Source organism: Petromyzon marinus, chromosome 59, assembly GCF_048934315.1.
Source record: "Petromyzon marinus isolate PM22_M1 ecotype Great Lakes invasive population chromosome 59, UKy_Petmar_22M1.pri1.0, whole genome shotgun sequence".
In the NCBI taxonomy this organism is placed as follows: Eukaryota; Metazoa; Chordata; class Hyperoartia; order Petromyzontiformes; family Petromyzontidae; genus Petromyzon; species Petromyzon marinus.
In genome coordinates, this window is record NC_133725.1 from 8,205,740 (window position 1) to 8,211,739 (window position 6,000).

A 6,000-nucleotide genomic window follows, 5' to 3' on the forward strand; every position below is an offset into this window, starting at 1 on the left:
ATAGCAGCAGCAACAGTAGTAGTAGCAGCAGCAACAGTAGTAGTAGTAGCAGCAGCAACAGTAGTAGCAGCAGCAGCAGCAACAGTAGTAGCAGCAGCAACAGTAGTAGTAGCAGCAACAGTAGTAGTAGTAGCAGCAGCAACAGTAGTAGTAGCAGCAGCAGCAACAGTAGTAGCAGCAACAGTTTTAGTAGTAGCAGCAATAGTAGTAATATCAGCAACAGTAGTAGTAGTAGCAGCAACAGCAGTAGCAGCAGCAGCAGTAGTAGTATTAGCAGCAGCAACAGTAGTAGCAGCAACAGTAGTAGAAGCAGCAGCAACATTAGTAATAGCAGCAGCAACAGTAGTAGTAGCAGCAACATTAGTAATAGCAGCAGCAACATTAGTAGTAGCAGCAGCAGCAACAGTAATAATAGCAGCAACAGCAGTAGTAGCAGCAGTAACAGTAGTAGTAGCATCAGCAATAGCAACAGTAGTAGCAGCAGCAGCAACAGTAGTAATAGCAGCAACAGTAGTAGCAGCAACAGTAGTAGTAGCAGCAGCAACAGTAGTAATAGCAGCAACAGTAGTAGTAGCAGCAGCAACAGTATTAATAGTAGCAGCAAGAGTAGTAGTAGCAGCAGCAACAGTAGTAGCAGCACCAGTAGTAGTAGCAGCAGCAACAGGAGTAGCAGCAGCAACAGTAGTAGTAGCAGCAACAGGAGTAGGAGCAGCAACAGTAGTAATAGCAGCAACAGTAGTAGCAGCAGCAGCAACAGTAGTAGCAGCAGCAGCAACAGTAGTATAAGCAGCAACAGTAGTAGCAGCAACAGTAGTAGCAGCAACAGCAACAGTAGTAATAGCAGCAACAGTGGTAGTAGTAGCAGCAACATTAGTAATAGCAGCAACAGTAGTAGTAGTAGCAGCAGTAACAGTCGTAATAGCAGCAGCAATTGTAGTAATAGCAGCAACAGTAGTAGTAGCAGCAGCAACAGTAGTAGCAGCAGGAGCAACAGTAGTAATAGTAGCAGCAACAGTAGTAATAGTAGCAGCAACAGTCGTAGTAGCAGCAGCAACAGTAGTAACAGCAACAGTAGCAGCAACAGTAGTTGCAGCAGCAACAGTAGTAGTAGCAGCAACAGTAGTAGCAGCAACAGTAGTAGTTGCAGCAGCAACAGTAGCAGCAGCAACAGTAGTAATAGCAGCAGCAACAGTAGTAGTAGCAGCAGCACCAGTAGTAGTAGCAGCAGAAACAGTAATAGCAGCAGCAACAGTAGTAGTAGCAGCAACAGTAGTAGTAGCAGCAGCAACAGTAGTAGCAGCAACAGTAGTAATAGCAGCAGCAACAGTAGTAGTAGCAGCAACAGTCGTAGTAGCAGCAACAGTAGAAGCAACAACAGTAGTAGTGGCGGCAACAGTAGTAGCAGCAACAGCAGAATTAGAAACAAGAACAGCAACAACAGCAGCAGGAGTGGCAGCAGCAGAAATAGAAACAACAGCAGCAGCATGCAGCAGCAGGAATGGCAGTAGCAGCAGTAGAAACAACAGCAACAGTAGTAGCAGCAACAGCAGAATTAGAAACAAGAACAGCAACAACAGTAGCAGGAGTTGCAGCAGCAGCAGTAGAAACAAGAACAACAGCAGCAGCAGCAGTAGAAACAAGAACAACAGCAGCAGCAGTAGAAACAACAGCAGCAGCAGCAGGTCCTCCTCATTGGCATGGAGCTACTTGAACACCCTCGCTGCTGAGGAGTGCCGGTTGAAGGTTCTTGTAGGGCCGACATCACACGCCTCGCCAAAGAGAAGCAGTTTCCAGCCCATCGCATTAGGCGCGAGTTAATTAAATGTTTGACCAAATATAACGGGCAAATTTTTAAGTTGATAGTTGTGTATGGCCCGCCAAATGATGTTATATAAATATCCAAATGGCCCTTGGCAGAAAAAAAGCTTCCCCACCCCTGGTCTAAACACTGCGCTATATCCTTGCCATACGTAAATGTATTGTTTCAAGAAGATATCTTGGTTACGCGTGTTTTATCGTACAAAATAAACACGGAGACACATTTTTATTTTTTCGTAGGCGCTCTAGTTTCCGGAGGCCCCTAGGCACAGTGCCCACCGTGACCCCTTCGATAATCCGGCCCTGGAGTGTGAGTGAGAAGGCCCTAGCCACAGTGTGTACGGTGGCCTACTGGACAATCCGGCCCTGGGGTGAGAGTGAGTTAGAAGGCCCTACCCACAGCGGGCACGGTGGCCTACTGGACAATCCGGCCCTGGAGTGAGTGAGAAGGCCCTACCCACAGTGTGTACGATGGCCTACTGGACAATCCGGCCTTAGAGTGAGTGAGTGAGAAGGCCATACCCACAGTGTGTACGGTGGCCTACTGGACAATCCGGCCTTAGAGTGAGTGAGTGAGAAGGCCCTACCCACAGTGTGTACGGTGGCCTACTGGACAATCCGGCCTTAGAGTGAGTGAGTGAGAAGGCCATACCCACAGTGTGTACGGTGGCCTACTGGACAATCCGGCCCTGGAGTGAGAGTGTGAGAGAGAAGGCCCTAGCCACAGTGTGCACGGTGGCCTACTGGACAATCCGGCCCTGGAGTGAGAGTGTGAATGAGAAGGCCCTACCCACAGTGTATACGGTGGCCTATGGACAATCCGGCCCTGGAGTAAGAGTGAGTTAGAAGGCCCTACCCACAGTGTGTATGGTGGCCTACTGGACAATCCGGCCCTGGGGTGAGAGTGTGAGAGAGAAGGCCCTACCCACAGTGTATACGGTGGCCTATGGACAATCCGGCCCTGCTGCTGCTGCTGGGGCTGCCACCGCAGTCGAGAACGGAGTTGGCCACCATGGACAGCAGCTGCACGTCCACGAGGGGGTGGTCACGGGGCAGCTTGTGAGCGACCAGCGACAAGTCCACGTGGACCACGCCCGCAAGCCCCATAGGAGGCCACGAGACGGGGCCGACGTGCTGGGGGCACTGAGAGCAACAGCCAAAGACTGACGGCCGCGAGATTGAGCGACTCTTTCGTTCTGTCGGCAAAGTCACGTAGAAAGAAAATTTATTTAATAATATGGAATACGACGTTTCGATTGCAACACAAGCAACCGTCAGCGAAACGTCGTATTCTATGTTACTTAATTAAAAAAAAAAACATACAGTAATTCTTGCAGTCACGAAAACTTCAAATCAGAGATTGAGTGATTCAATTGCTTTGTCTGAAAGTTTGGTGAATTGCACTTACGCCACTCACCCGTGCACTCACCCACTCACTCACTCACCCACTCACTCACTCACCCACCCACTCACCCACTCACCCACTCACTCACTCACCCACTCACTCACTCACCCACTCACTCACTCACCCACTCACTCACTCACCCACTCACTCACTCACCAACTCACTCACTTACCCACTCACTCACTCACTCACCCACTCACTCACCTACTCACCCACTCACTCACCAACCCACTCACTCACCTACTCACTCACTAACCCACCCACTCACTCACCCACTCACTCACTCACCCACTCACTCACCTACTCACCCACTCACTCACCCACCCACTCACTCACCTACTCACTCACTAACCCACCCACTAACTCACCCACTCACTCACTCACTCATCCACTCACTCACCTACTCACCCACTCACTCACCCACCCACTCACTCACCTACTCACTCATTAACCCACCCACTCACTCACCCACTCACTCATCTACTCACTCACTCACTCACCAACTCACTCACCCACTCACCAACTCACTCACTCACCTACTCACCCACTCACTCACCCACCCACTCACTCACCTACTCACTCACTAACCCACCCAATCACTCACCCACTCACTCACTCACTTGCCTACTCACTCACCCACTCACCCCCTCACCCACCCACTCACCCACTCACTAACTAACTCACCCACTCACTCACTAACTCACCCGCTCACTCACCCACTCACTACCCACTCACTCACCGACTCACTCACTCACCCACTCACCTACTCACTCACCAAATCACTCAGGCATCCACTCACTCACCCACTGACTCATCCACTCACCCACTCACTCACCCACCCACTCACTCACCAACTCGCTCACTCACCCACTAACTCAGTCACTCACCCACTAACTCACTCACTGACTCATCCTCTCACCCACTCACGCACTAACTCACTCACCCACTCACCCACTCACTCACCCACCCACTCACCCACTCACTCACCAACTCGCTCACTCACCCACTCACTCACCCACTCACTCATCCACTCATCCATTCACCTACTCACTCATTCACTCACCCACCCACTCACCTACTCATTCACTCACTCACCCACTCACTAACCCACTCACTACCCACTCACTCACTCACCTACTCACTCACTCACTTAGCCACTCACTCACTTACTCACTCACCAACTCACTCACACACCCACTCACTCACCCACCCACTCACTCACCCACTCACTCACTCACTTACCTACTCACTCACACACTCACCCCCTCACCCACCCACTCCCTCACCCACTCACTCATTAACTCACCCACTCACTCACCCACTCACTCACCCACTGACACACTCACTCACCCACTCACCCTCTCACTACCCATTCACTCACTCACCTAATCACTCACCCACTCATGCTCTCACTCACCCACTCACTCACTAAATCACTCACGCACCCACTCACCCACACACTCACCCACTCACTCATCCACTCACCCACCCACGCACCGACTCACTCACCAACTCGCTCACTCACCCACTGACTCACCCACTCACCCATTAACTCACTCACCCACTCACCCACTCACTCACCCACACACTCACTTACTCACCCACTCACTCACTCACTCACCTACTCACTCACCCACCCACCCACTCACCCACCCACTCACTCACCAACTCACGCACTCACCCACCCACACACTCACTTACTCACCCACTCACTCACTCACTCACCTACTCACTCACCCACTCATCCACTCACCCACTCACTCACCAACTCACTCATTAATCCACTCACTCACTCACCCACTCACTCACTCACCCACTCACTCACCTACTCATCCATTCACCCACTCACTCACCCCCTCAACCACCCACTCACTCACGCACTCACTCACTAACTCACCCACTCACTCACCCACTCACTCACTCACCCACTCACTCACCCACTCACCCACGCACTACCCACTCACTCACTCACCTACTCACTCACTCACCCACTCACTCACTCATTCACCCACTCACCCCCTCACCCACCCACTCACTAACTCACCCACTCACTCACCCACTCACTCACTCACCCACTCACTCACCCACTCACCCACGCACTACCCACTCACTCACTCACCTACTCACTCACTCACCCACTCACTCACTCATTCACCCACTCACCCCCTCACCCACCCACTCACTCACCCACTCACTCACTAACTCACCCACTCACTCAACCACTCACTCACTCACTCACCCACTCACTCAACCACTCGCCCAATCACTACCCACTCACTCACCAACTCACTCACTCACTCACCCACTCACTCACCCACTCCCTCACTCACCCACCCACTCACCTACTCACTACCCACTCACACACGTACTCACTCACTCACTCACCCACTGACTCACCTACTCACTCACCAAATCACTCACACACCCACTCACCCACTCACTCACCCACTCAGTCATCCACTCACCAACTGACTCACTCACCCACTCACTCACCCACCCACTCACTCACCTACTCACTCACCAACTCACCCCCTCACTCACCCACTCACTCACTCACCCACTCACTCACCTATTCACCCACTCACTATCCACTCACTCACCTACTCGCTCACTCACCCAGTCACTCACCTATTTACTCACCAAATCACTCACGCACCCACTCACCCACTCACTCACCCACTCACTCATCCACTCACCCACTCACCCACTCACTCACCAACTCACTCACCCACTCACCAACTCACTCACTCACCTACTCACCCACTCACTCACCCACC